Source organism: Mercenaria mercenaria, chromosome 18 (genome assembly GCF_021730395.1).
Source record: "Mercenaria mercenaria strain notata chromosome 18, MADL_Memer_1, whole genome shotgun sequence".
Lineage (NCBI taxonomy): Eukaryota > Metazoa > Mollusca > Bivalvia > Venerida > Veneridae > Mercenaria > Mercenaria mercenaria.
Genome location: NC_069378.1, coordinates 56,391,029 through 56,406,607, shown reverse-complemented (window position 1 = coordinate 56,406,607; position 15,579 = coordinate 56,391,029).

Genomic DNA, 15,579 nt, shown 5'->3' with positions numbered 1-15,579 from the left:
TCGTAGATATGTGTACGAGGTTTCGGGTTTTACAAGTGTGTAAAACAAAAAAAAATATGACATTTATTACTTTTGTATCTTTTTATATGTAGATCTACAAATGAGCCGCGCCATGAGAATACCAACATAGTGGGTGTGCGACCAGCATGGATCCAGACCAGCCTGCGCATCCGCGCAGTCTGGTCAGGCTCCATGCTGTTCGCTTTTAAAGCCTATTGGAATTTGAGAAACTGTTAGCGAACAGCATGGAGCCTGACCAGACTGCGCGGATGCGCAGGCTGGTCTGGATCCATGCTGGTCGCAAAGCCACTATGTTGGTTTTCTCATGGCACAGCTCAAATTATTTCAAATCTCTGTACTGGCAATATAAATAAAAAGTAGTCCAACATCGGGAGCATATAATTAAAATGTACATGTTGAATTTCTGAAACAGACCCGTCCACTATATTTTTCCGTTACATTTTTTCCGTTACATTTGAAATCTATCCTTACCTTTTATCATTTTATATTCAATTACCTCTGGATGACACTAAATATCTTTCTTATATTATAAAGGTGCAATTATTTTGTCGTACAATTGAACTTTCTTCCAGACAATTCTGCAAAATGAAAGTGCCCTATCACTTTGTACATAATTAGTGTCTAAACGTTTTACAGGCATTATTAGAAATTGATATACTTATAACCGTTCCACGATTTCAATTTAATCCTAAAGACATCTCTTCTGGAAAAATGCAATCAAAATGCAAGTCACGAACCTAAATATAATTAAGTATCTATTAACAGCCAAGACATGACACTGGTAAAGAAATAATAACTTATAAAACACTTTTCTATAGTCTATAAGATTAATTTCTTTCTGTTACTAATAACCGTCGTAGATAGTTTGTTTTTTTTTTAATAAAAAGTCTCCGCTATTTCTTTAACAATTTTTATTTAAAAGTTTATTATTTTTCTGTCTACCTAAATCTTCAATATTTGCTATGAAAATGCCACACTGAGAAAAAGACCTCACAACTGAAACGTTCTTCTATAAATTGTTAGCTGGTATTCCGACGGCATTGTCCAAAGATTTAGCCGAGTACCAAAGTTAAAACTGATTCCGTCTTACCTAGAACTTAATTAACGACGGACTTTAAGAAAGAATTAGCCGAATACCAAAGTTAAAACTGATTCCGTCTTACCTAGAACTTAATTAACGACGGACTTTAAGAAAGAATTAGGCGAGTGCCACAGCTAAAACTCAGTCTGTTCCCTTTCCATTCATTTGATAGAAGTGTGAAACAACTGTTTTTGAAGGTACTACAAAATATTCAAATTGCTTGGCAAAAAGGTAATTTTCACGTTTAAATACATATCATAAGTTCTTGCCAACACGACAAATACAATGCTACCTTTATATAAATCTGGTATAATAATAATAATAATTTATTCACCTAAAAGTGCAAAGATCCAGTTATGTAAACTTCTGAGTTATATCTTATTAGATTTTACTCTGCTAAATTTCTAAAATGGACTGGTCCATCATTCAATTTGTGCAGACCGGCAAACTTGCTTGCCGCCAGCAGACTAAAGGTTAAAGGAAATAAACTTACATTTATATACAATTAATTCCGAGTGGCTCCAAACCGCATTCCTCAAAGATCCCCAAGATAAATTATTATGACAATGTTTCACCAGGCAATGACTTATATTACTTCCGATATATTTAGTGTCCACGCGCTACTGTCTCATATTAGATAATAAAGTGTTAATACTCCTTACACGATTTCAATTTAATCCCACGGAAATATCATATTTCCCTTGAAAATGCAATTAAAACGCATAATATAGCTGTAATATTTAACATAAGAAGCTATTACTAGAATTAAAATGATAATACTTTAACTAAATTATTTCACGGTCTATCATTACTTAAAATCAAAAGTTCCTTCAATTTCTCATTGATTGCTATTTAAGTTCGAATTAAAATGATATTTTGTGCACGCGTTTTCGGGACAGATATTTGAAAATGTCTTCGAGATAGCCGGAATTTGGAGATAAGCGAGTTCAGGATATCGAATTTAAAACCATATAGATTGCGTATTGGTAATGAACGGTGTATAAGTTTTGCCAAATAAAGTATTGACATGAAAATTGAATTGATTTAATCGCGTTGACGGTATCAGCATACAAGTTTATAACACTGCTACTATGATCCTGATAAATGCTTTGCTTTTCAGAGAACTCCTGTATGACAATACTGTGAAAATTACACTAATTCGACGACAAATGTCATATATTCGATTACTGCATTTGAATTTCAGTATTATTAATTCTATCACATTTTTAAAGATAAAGCCAGCATTTCTGTCGCTTTATAATTTCTCTTTTCCATGCAACGTGTCTTAAAGTTAATACTTAATAAAAACGACATAACTAAAATTCTTTTTGAAAGCATCGATGACAGGAAAATTGCAGAATAAGTACAGGAAAGGTAGCAAAAAGGCGGAAATAGCGTTGAAAGTTTAAGACAACATATCTGTAAAGCACGGAAAGGACTGCTGTGTCTTTGTATGTAATACAATTTGAAAGAATTTAACAAATGGGATGAAATCTTGTGCAAAATAATCTAAGTTATGCATTATCACACTTTACCTGTCGTCATTTTATTTGCGAAACTTTCAACGTTTTATGTACCGTAATTAAACTGCGCATATCAGAAGAAATTACCGTCACCTGACATCATGAATCTGCAAGATACTTTTAGTTATCAATTTATAAAGCAATTTTCTTTTATTTATAAATGTCCGTCATTATAGTGTGTACAGCTTCACCGTAACTGTATTTAGAATTAAATCCTAAAAGGAACTTGAAATTCAGACACGTACTGTTTTGGCAATTAGCACTGTAATAGCTATATTGGATAAAAAGGGTTTTTTCTAATTGAATCCGGTTTCTTCTCGGCTGGAAATCTCAGACATCATCCGTTTTCAGAAAGACCTGCATATACACGATTTATTCAGTCTTTGAACATGGAAAAGGTAAAGGTATATCGTAACCTATTCAGACATGTGTCATGTCGTGAATATTTTAAAATGGAAATGTTTATCAATTTTAATTCGCAATTTATTCTTGTCTTGGATCATGGAAAATTGAAATTTATCAATCCGCAGCTTGTACCTGTCATGGATCATATAAAATGGAAAGTTATATCTACATTTATCCGCAAATTTATAGCATATAATATGACAATGAAAAAGATCAAATGTGAGTCAAAAGTATGCATAATAAATTGTAGAAATATATAATATGAATTTTAATCCTTTCACTTTGTCTCCCTCGGAGTTCTTTAGGACTATACATACTTATTTAAGTGATCTTGCCTAGATTTAAAGAAAAATGAAGGTAAATGCATTGTTACAGAATATATTAATCAAAAAGTGTTCACATGAAGTCATGTTTAAACCTGGTCGGTGTTAGCTACGTAGGAAACCTGTGTAGTCTCATGAACAGACTAAATCAAACTGAGTCTTCTGTGACTTATTTTACTTAGTTACGTTCTGTGCTTCTAACGTATCTTCACACTGATGTATTATTTTTATTTCTCCCTGTCCCCAAATAAGAATGGGCCTATAGACATTAAAAAAAAAAAATTCTTGTCAGCACTTTATTGTAACATGAAATGAAATAAAACGTTGTTTTTTTTTAATTATATTAATTCTTTCGAAGTACGTCCTTTTCACAGAAATATTAACTTTATGATGACACCGAATCATTATTTTCGGTAAATAACTATTTATTTACTGTAGCTTTGGGAATTGCTTTTATATGAATGGCAAATAAGCTTCGTCACTTCATCTCTATACGCCTCTTTACACATTTGTGGAGAATTACGACAGATATTACATTATGGGCTTTGTCTCGCAACGAGACAGTATACAATCTCATCGTTATTTTCATAATTCCGTCTGGCATCGCTATAATAACTCATTTGCTAGGGTAACTGTTTTATTAACGGAGAAGGCGATGCGGGTTCGATACCTCTATTCTATTAACATGGTTTGGTGGAGATTGTCTTAATCATGACGGATTTTGTTGTTGTTGTTCTTTTTTGCATCAACCGTTTTTCACCTGATTTCTGTCGTTGATTTAAATCTTTAAATTGCTGTAAAATGTTTAGCTGATTCTGTCCCTTAGAACTGGCGTAATATTTTTGCATGTTATCGCTCAGAAATATATTCCGCAACATGGTTGTTTCCCAGTCATTATCAAATAATTCTCCAATTTAATGAGAAAACAGTGTAGCTGCATTTAGAATTCATCAGTGCAATTTCTTACTCCACTTGTTGTTTTCATGTAAAATGTTAACAACTATTCTACCAAATGTAGAATGGCTGTATTTCATGACGCATGCTGACATCGGCGGACGATTAATGAAACAAATCATGATTTGTGACGAGATATCACGAGATTTAAGGTGTTTTGTAGAAATAACGACTGACGCCTAAATGCATATATATACCATGTACATAAATGGTCATGCCTAATTAACCATTATCACGCTGGACACGACTGAGGTTGCCTTTGCGACCAGTGTAGATGATCTGCACTGTTAGCCATTCAGTCAGTATCTTTTTGGTAAGCATCCCTTTTAACAGTTAATGGCACTGTCCGAATTGAAAGATGGACAATATCATTATAGAAATTACAAATGAGTAAAAGTCTGAATGGATTTTTTTTTTGTATCGAAAACTATTCTTAAACAAAAATATGTTACTGACAGGTCTAATTGACTGCAGGATGAATTGAATATCAGGTTACTCTCTTCCTAAACTTGAGTCTATTTCCCTCGGTAGAGCCTCGGGGTAGATATACTTTTCTCCAAATTGGCCGATAAACTTAAGAAAGACCGTAACCTAATACTCTCTATACGCTAGTATAATTTTATACATTTAGGTTGGAGTTTGTTATTAATGTAAAGTATTTACCTTCTCAAACTCCAGTAAACACTATTTTAGAACTTCAATATAATCTTAATTGTGGCCATAAGTCTATCTCTAAAATTGAAATACTTGTTTACATTGCCAACCATAAACAAGCAGAAAAAGTGGAAGCTCTACAGGTCTCCCAAAACGAACAAAAAATGAAATTGTTGTAAGCAAAGAAACTATCTATTTCGTATATTGTCCAGTTGACTTGTCCATAGGATACTTTCTTGCAATCACAACGCTTGTTTAGGGTTTCTTTCATTTGGATTATTGTCCCACGTTGCAATATTTTCTGCAATGTACTTTAAAATGATGAATGGATTGCAGACATAATTTCCAACACTTTCAGACTACTTTAATCAATATAAGTTCCCGAGATGCAATTATTGTCAAATATACCGCTACTATTTGTGCGGTCTTTTAAACGGTGACGCATTTTCTTTTCGAGTGTTCTAAACAAAGTGTCCATTTTTCATTTGCACGAATTCTGCATTGGTGATCATCAATAGTAGACAAGAAAAGTATTAAAAGTGCAGACGCCAGCAATAATTCTGTCACCAGTTGGCCAGCAAAATAAAGTGAATATGATATGATATGGCTTATTTGTCCTAACAGACATGCTGAGAACTGTATTTTTAGCAAGCAAGTCTGGAAAGAATCGTCATATTTTCTGATGAACTCTATTATATGATGTTTACGAAGAAAGCTATTCATTGATATCTAATACTCCTTTCCATAGCAACATATACTGACATCTGAGTTTTAAATGGATTTGTAAGGACATTAAAACACAGAAATTCGGAAATAGATCTGTGCATTATTTCATTGCTTTTTACTAAGCTCTTGTAATTCAATTAAATGAAAACTGGAATCAAACGTTTCATATAAGACAGAAACTTTCAACGGATCCAGCCTTCCTGGCCCAGGGCAAAGTATTCAAACTATCACATCCGATAGGTAGGACAGGTACAACGATTGCAGAGGTTGGCTAACCAAGGTTGACAGAACAGAGTTTTAGGAAAACTTTTATTCCTCATATAGACACAATATAAAAGCACAAGAAAAGAACAGAATGCTACAAAACCTATGTCAAGATAACGAAGATTTGTAACTCAAAGTTTGTTGTTGTTGTTGTTGTTGTTGCTTTAATCATGATAAATTTAAGGCCTATATAATCTGTGTTTAAGATAAAATGAAATGTATTCGGAAAATAACATCTTGATCACAATGTGTGACTTACTATAGACAAATATGAATAGGAAAGTTTGAGAACAGGTGCATTTTGCAAGCTATCGTATGCAGGCTCCATCCTCAAAATGAAAACCTATTCATCTTTACTTCTCTTACAATTTAACTAAACTTTCTGCGTGGAGGATTGGCGATTGTGTATTTAAAATGAAGAAAAACATAATTAGCGCAGCGTAAAAATAACGAAACTAAAATTAGCCCTTGAGTTATAGTAATCTGTAAATTTATATTTCTTCGTTTCTTTTCTTTGCTTTGGCACTAATATACACGAAAACTGATTTTGTCTCTTTTAGACACATGCCGTTCAATTCTTTCATTTTAAAACTGATTTTTGGAGTGGGTATTGGGATGAATTACAAGATCCCATGGAGATACTTCCATGCATGAAACATCTGTCAACACGATATGCGTGTTTTACGATACTCGGATATTGAAATACGTTTTTTCCATTAAAGGATTTAAATTTTATCTCTACATGATACATGTAGCTTCTATTTTTTGTTTTCCACTTAAGAAGCAACGGAAACATTAATTGAAACATTAAAGGCATTGACCTCCAGATTTTAGCTAAAATGATCTTTCTTTCAAATTAATGTTCGGTCATATTACGAACATTAGAATCTAAACTATTTCAAAGATGCCAAATCAAGAAAAAAAAAGATGACCGCGTCGGGAATCGAACCCGAACCGCCGTGGCAATAAAGAAGTTTTCCGATGTGGTTACCACTACCGCTATTAAGGTAGTTCTGCACGTTTGATAAACCGGAAGTGATGGCGTAACGTCATTTATCCGGAAAACGTAGAATAAAGCCTGGATTCGGCGTACGGAAATGAAAATAATTTTATGAATTAATTGAAATATGTGAGTAAATTTATTACAGTGGCATTGTTGCTATATTTCTAAAGTCAAAATATGATATTGAAACATATAACACTTTAAAATAATGAAAATAATGTCTTAAAATTAGCGTGAAATGTACGGTTCACTTTAATCATGGTCAGGTATCTCAAAAATAAGCACACGGACCTATACATTTTATTTCACGAAAGTATAGACCATGTGTTTATTTACAACTGTGAGAAGTTTCATCAAAATCTACATTATAGAAAAAATTCTATTCGCGAAAATGTTATGGAAGTAATGATTTTCCCATAGACTCCCATTATGAAATATTGCGTGAGGTCCAAATTTTTCAAATCAGTCTAGCAAAAAAATCAAGCACACGACCCTATCTTTTTTATTTGCTGAATTTTCTAGGTATATTCTGAAGTTTTGAAAAATCAGAGTTTAATCAAATTCTACATTGTAGAAAAAATTTCGATCCAAACGTGCAGAACTACCTTAAGAGGATTTAGTTTTCAATATGAGTTAAATATAGATATTTATAATCGAGGCAATTTACCTCAAGTAATGCATTACAAACGCTTTTCTATTTTCATCGTAAAAAGTAGTAAAAACAACTAATTCTCACGAGTTTCCGTAACATATAATCTATAAAAGCATTCTTAAGAAATACAGAATTAATTTCCAAATATCTAAAAAAAATTGTTTCCGAACAGCTGGAGGCCAGTGCCTTTAAACTGGATGATATCACCGAATTCGCATGTAAACAAACTCACGCAGTATCTAATTCTACATTTTTGCGGTTTATGTTTTTACGCATGTTTACTTGTATTTCACGAAGCCTACTCGAACGGAGTTAGAACTTAAGAGATAGTTATTTCACGAACATTATTTCAAGTAGATTGATTTTAACTATTTTGGTAATTTTCATGAAATCAAGTCATTGACACCTTTTTAAAATTATACAAGACATAAAATCAAATGTTTTTGAAAATTCATACTTAAAAGAGAAACGTTTGAGATTTTGTGAAACAAGCTCCTGATTTAGACGACGTGAAGTCTTTGCCAAATAAATGTTCATAATAATGAATGTATCACAGACACAATAAAAAAAGACCATTAGATAAATCGTGAGCATTATAAATCAACGCCATACAACGAACAGATACTGATTGTGTGACCTTTCGAACAAGAAAATATTTTCTTATTGTACGTGCTGAACAAGTGTGCCAATAAGTGTGTGTTCTAACCTAAAAGACAATCAGAAATTCCGAAGAGAAAAAAAAGTGTTGAATTAGATATTTCTTCAGTTTAGGCCTGAGTTTAGTGATGTGATGGAAAGTACTTTCAATGATCATGATGATAGTCTTGAACAAACTAATGATTGCATTTGTCATCTAACATAGCGAGAGCTCAGGTTTGTTTCTGGGGCAATCTTGTTGCCTTTAAGGTAGAATGCACCACCTACCATTTTTCAACGGACTGGTATGAAATTTTCACAAATTTAAGTCGACGATATTTCTGACAGACTGGTAGTTGTTTTCAGTTCTCTGTTATTCTCCATTATCGTGAACTTTAATGTCGTAACAGTCATCTGGAAATCGGTAGGTGCCGTTTTCTATTTTAAATTCAATTTTCGTGTAATAAACACACATTTGTCAATCATATGAGAAATACAGCCTGAAAAATAATTCTTTTTTGCCGTTTAAATTAATGCCATAAAAAGGGTATCATTGTTTCCAAACGTGAAAGATGACGAGTAAAATAGATACCTCTTTTACAAAATGATTTGGAAAAACAGACATGAAAACAGTATTTTTCTGTAATAAATGCAAATCTAATTCCATTACAAGAAGAAAACAAGTGAAAATTGCACACCTTCTAAGAAATACCGTGCATGCATATCTAGATTAACTTGCAGCATAACGTTTCTAGCTTCAGGCCGACAAACATTAGTGTCACTAATACTATTACCTTATTTGTACTTATATGTTGTTACAAAAGTAAAACCATAAACGCAAATCACTTTGAAGTTCACTTCTAAGTCTGGTTTTGATAAGAACACCGCACATGTGGGGTATAAACTAAAAACAATTTCAGTTTTTTGTAAAGCCTATATTCATATCCCTTCTCATTAACAGTGTGATATGGTTAATGACAAAAAGTAGTATTGACTCATCGGCGGAGTTAAACACACGTATTTACCTCTTCCATTAGTGATCTCATAACATTGTGACGTCAAGTCACTGACGCAAACAATTGAAGATAATAATAATGGAACAAACTACAAAATGCTGCAAACATATGGATTTGATTACTCTTTTTCACAAGTTACTATCAAGCTTTTATACACAGGTCGACTTTCCTATATACCATTGTAGTAGTATGACACAAGATTCATTTTCCTGTCATATTCTCAAATCGAGAAAGACGACGAACTTAAATTTCTTATTTTTGAAAATGTGTTGAACAAAATACGTTTTGGTATGGCATATATACATTATTGTTAAACACGGAAATTTGACGTCACGTCGACAAATTATCTGGCGCAATACAGGCGCCGAGAAAGACTGCTACCACATTTGATCTACTATTTTCTATAAAAGACGTTTTAGAATAAAAATACTGTAAAATCACATTTTCGCGATGAAATCCATCGCCGTCGTGAAATTATTCCGCAATCGTGAAATTTCGTCGTATTGTTTCAATATGTTAAAATATGGTTTTGCTTAGAATTAGATCTATTTCTTATTTAAGGTTAATCAAAATCTTTTTCTTTATATTTCTAAATAAAAGGAATATTCAAGTTTATGCCATTAAAAACTTTATGCCCTTATTTGGATGTACTAAGTTGATAATATATCCAAAAAATATCTGATAATATTCTGTAGTATTTTAAATGCTGTAACATCTACGTTTTGTATTTATTGCACATTTTACGTAAAATTAATTGCTGTTGTTGGGTTTAACGTCGCACCGACACAATTATATTTTAGGTCATATGGCGACTTTCCAGCTTTGATGGAAGAGGAAGACCCCAGATGCCCCTCCGTGCATTATTTCATCACGAGCGGGCACCTAGGTAAAATTAATTTGTTTAAGACCCGTGTTGAGGAGTATTTTTGTACTGCCATGTTGTGCAATTCATTCAAAGATATTATGGAGGCAAACTAAAATGCTAACACAGCTGTACATAATAACTGACAGTTTTGTTTTCTATTTCTTCCATCAAGACGTGATCTCCTGGCACTATTATTTATATTTTTTCGTTTAAAGTGATTTCTAGACAAGTCTGATATTTGGTAAAATGCTAGATCCTACAGAGATAATTTTAAATATGAAACACATGTGGCGCCTCTTACGACAAAATCGTGCTGTAAAATAAAACTTTCATAAAAGCCTGTCAAATGAAGCTAAGTCCGCCGTACTAATAGAAAATAAGAAAGAAATATTTTGTTATTCTTTTGTTGCTACTTTATGAAACATTACATTGAATTTAGTTCGTCATTAAAGCTCATGTAGAGCTAAGTTAAACATGCTTCATCACTGAGTCTGCTTCATGTGAAAGTTAATGCCTAAAACTTTTAAGCTTCCTGGAACAGCAATCTGACTAAAGTACTCGATCCTCCTTAAAGGTAGATCTGAAGACAGTCCATTAAAATTCATCTTCTATATAATCGGATTTCCAATGTTGCTTTTTTATTTCCACCAATCTGTCTTTATTTGAACCAATCAGACGATTTGTTTTTAGAAGCGTTTGGACTTTATGTTTTGACTGAAATAATGTTTCTGTAGAAAAATAGTTTCGTCATAATCATGAAAATAAGAACTTGAGATTTTTTAATTCTGAACTATCTTTAAAAAATGTGAAATCAAAGAAAAAATACACCTGAGTCGGAAATCGGGCTCGGGCCGCCGCGGCAATAAAACTTTTCGTGCGTTCTTGACAAATATACTGAGTACATCTAGAAACGCAACAAAGGGTCTACCGGTGATGCCTTGTATTGTTAAATGCAAATGGTGGTTTTACATGGTATTAACTGTGTGCTTGTTCAAAGGTGATTTTGGACCCTTGATATAATACAAATATACATGTACAAGGAAATTATAAAGGAAAGTATGAAAAATTCGATGGTAAAAACGTTGCGTTTCTAGATGTACTGAGCATACACCAGAGAGATTTATGGTTAAATATAAAGCTTTATAATTAAGGCAGTTTATCTCCGGTACCCCTTAACAACGCTTTTCAATTTTGAATGGATAAGAAAAGGAAACTTATCCTCATGTGCTTCAATAAGCTTTCTTATTTCACCCTTACCCTGCTAAATTTCTAAAATGGACTAGTCCATCATTCAATTTGGGCAGTACCATTTATTATTCGAAGGGCTGTTCACTGAAAATTTACTGACAGAAGAGAGAACAGTGCAGACCATGATCAGCCTGCATACAGATGTGCAGGCTGATCTTGGTCTGCGCTGGTCGCAAAGGCAAAATCAGTTGCCGCCAGCAGGCTGAAGGTTAAAGAAATAACACGAATGCGCAGTCATAAGAATGTAAACCGTATTAATCGAAAACTGGAATGCCAGGTTAAATATAGAATTTTTAAACTTCTACTTTCTTTTTCAAAATGTTGAAAGCAAGGCTCTGATTGGCGAACGTGAGTCTCAATAGCCTGTCATTAAATCCAGTGCGTAGCATTAATAAGAGATGATTTTAATCAGATTGCCTGGAACTTAATGTTGTGATAAAAACCTTAATGATTATTGATAAAGATGATATTGTTGACCGAAATTTTATGCTTCCTGAGAAAGATAATACTAATACTGTTGACTGAAACCTTTATGCGTCCTGAGACAGTTAATATTGTTGGATGAATCCTTTATTCTTCTTGAGAAAGTATATAGTGTGACTGAAACTTTTATGCTTCCTGACACAGTTAATATGACCTTTGATCGTGTCGATGCGACGTTAAACCCAACAAAACAAACAAAATAGGTAATTAAAAGTTGAAAACCACGGGTCGCCCAATAAAACATAATATTGTTGAATGAAACTTTCATGCTTTTAAGAGAAAGTAAATATTGTTGACTGAAACCTTTATGCTTCCTGACACAATTAATATTGCTGACAAAAACCTTTATGCTTCCTGAGACAGTTAATATTGTTGACTGAAACTTTCACACTTTCTGAGTTCACTGAAACCTTTATGTTATCTTAGAAACTTACTGTAACATTCATGCTATCTGACACAATTGATACTGTTGAATGAAACTTTTATGTTTCTTGACACGGTTAATATTGTTGAATGATGCTTTCAAGCTTTCATGCTTTCTGAAAAAGTGTTATTTTATTAGCTGGAACCTTTACGCTTCCTCAGAAAATTAATATCTTTATGCTTCCTTAGAAGGTCGTTTTCTAACTAAAACCTTTTTGCTTGCTTAAAACGTTTATATTGTGGACAGCAACCTTCAAGCTTCTTGAGAATATTAATGTTATGACTGACTGATCACTTTATGTTGAACGCTTTTATCTCCAAATATTTAGGTAAAAGATTACTTTAATAACTTTCTTAATTTTTATTGTGTGTCTAATTAATCACTTTGGCTTTATATTGACAATCGGAGATTGCGCTTTAGCAAAGTAACAATGCAAAATTGAGTGAAAATTGTTTCCTAATGCAGCTTTTCCGTGCAGTCATAACGGGAGTGGTTCCGTCATTTACGGCAAAACAGAAAATTGCCTGTAATATTTAGAAAGGTGCAATTATTGAAATATTCTAGTTAGTCTAGAAATTTACTGCTTGATTATATACGTTACATCTTGCATCAAACTTAAGCACATTATGCATAATAGCTACCGAAGCACTTATTAGAGAAAGAGACATTATTTAGAGTTGCAGAACAAACAATTTAGACTCCCGGATTCGTAGTATTGCGCTTTTATTACCGACCTAACCTAGCGTAAATGTATTAGACAATTGCACCGTATGGATGTCCGGGTGGGTCTATATTGATTTCATACATGCACCATGCGAATGAAGGATATTTATGTTCAGAGATAGTAGATTTGGAAATCCATTCGTTTTAAAAAGGCATTGCTGTGTTGATTATGGCAATATCTCTTATTTCTTCCCAGGAGTCCATATTGTTTTCTTTTAAGTATTCAGGGAGAACACTCCTTTTGCCTAGTGACCGAATTATTGGTTTATATGTTTGCGTTTTGCCTAACTTAGCCAACTGTTACGGCCACTTGATTAGTAAATGTACTGTTTTGCAGCTCCCATGCGGGTTTATTTTACGGCCTGACGTGTACAACACAAAAATGAGAACATTTATGCTCACTCCTAGTTTTAGAATTCCATACTTATTTATTCAACGCGTGTCATTGTTTTGTCGATGATTGATAACTCTTGTCTAGTTTATTTCTCCAAGAGTTCTCGAAGTAGGTCTTAGGAGCATCATTTCATAAAATACCTCTTTGAATGGCAGTTTTCTGAAATAAGAACACTGACAATGATAGCAACATAAGGATGTCAGATCTGCTATTCCTTCGTGTATTATCCTAATTTGGTGTTGCGACTATATTGACAAAATGACCTTTATCAAAATAAATGGATTGCCGAGACATTTGACAAGACCTTTATACTGTTATAAGCTAATGTATTGTGGTATCTTTGCCCTGTGTTTGGTTCAACTATGAACGATTTCCAAGATAACATTATGACAAGACTATTGTCGGAAACATCGTTGGCTAAAACATTTATGCTTCCTGACACAGTTAATATTGTTGACTGAAACCTTTATGCTTCCTGACACAGTTGATATTGTTGACTGAAACCTTTATGCTTCTTTAGAAACGTACTATAACGACTGAAACCTTCATGCTTCCTGACACAGTTGATATTGTTTAATGAATTCTTTATTCTTCTTCAGAAAGTATATATTGTGTCTGAAACTTTAAGCTTCCTGACACAGTTAATATGACCTTTGATTGTGTCGGTGCCACGTTAAACCCGACAAAACAAACAAACTAGATAAAATAGAAAACCACAGGTCGCCCTATGAAACATAATGTTGTTGAATGAAACTTTCATGCTTTTAAGAGAAAGTTAATATTGTTGACTGAAACCTTTATGTTTCCTTAGAAACTTACTATAATGACTGAAACCTTCATGATTCCTGGCACAGTTGATATTGTAACTGAAGCCTTTATGCTTTCTGAAACGGTTAATTTTGTTGAATGAAGCTTTCATGCTTTCTGAGAATGTTTAATGTTATGGATGCAACCTAAAGTTACCTTTATGCTTTCTCAGAAAATCAATATCTTTATGCTTCCTTAGAAACTTACTATAATGACTGAAACCTTCATGATTCCTGGCACAGTTGATATTGTAACTGAAGCCTTCATGCTTTCTGAAACGGTTAATTTTGTTGAATGAAGCTTTCATGCTTTCTGAGAATGTTTAATGTTATGGATGCAACCTAAAGTTACCTTTATGCTTTCTCAGAAAATTAATATTTTTATGCTTCCTTAGAAACTTACTATAATGACTGAAACCTTCATAATTCCTGGCACAGTTGATATTGTAACTGAAGCCTTCATGCTTTCTGAAACGGTTAATTTTGTTGAATGAAGCTTTCATGCTTTCTGAGAATGTTTAATGTTATGGATGCAACCTAAAGTTACCTTTATGCTTTCTCAGAAAATCAATATCTTTATGCTTCCTTAGAAACTTACTATAATGACTGAAACCATCATGATTCCTGGCACAGTTGATATTGTAACTGAAGCCTTCATGCTTTCTGAAACGGTTAATTTTGTTGAATGAAGCTTTCATGCTTTCTGAGAATGTTTACTGTTATGGATGCAACCTAAAGTTACCTTTATGCTTTCTCAGAAAATTAATATCTTTATGCTTCCTTAGAAACTTACTATAATGACTGAAACCTTCATAATTCCTGGCACAGTTGATATTGTAACTGAAGCCTTCATGCTTTCTGAAACGGTTAATTTTGTTGAATGAAGCTTTCATGCTTTTTGAGAATGTTTAATGTTATGGATGCAACCTAAAGTTACCTTTATGCTTTCTCAGAAAATCAATATCTTTATGCTTCCTTAGAAACTTACTATAATGACTGAAACCTTCATGATTCCTGGCACAGTTGATATTGTAACTGAAGCCTTCATGCTTTCTGTAACGGTTAATTTTGTTGAATGAAGCTTTCATGCTTTCTGAGAATGTTTAATGTTATGGATGCAACCTAAAGTTACCTTCATGCTTTCTCAGAAAATTAAGATCTTTATGCTTCCTTAGAAGGTTTTTTTCTAACTAAAACCTGTTTGCTTCCTTTAAACGTTAATATTGTAGACAGCAATCTTCATGCTTCTTGAGAAAATTAATTATGACTGATCACTTTATGCTGAACGCTTTTATCTCCAAATATTTAGGTAAAAGATGACTTTAATAACTTTCTTAACTTTTATTGCGTGTCTAATTAATTACTTTGGCTTTTTATT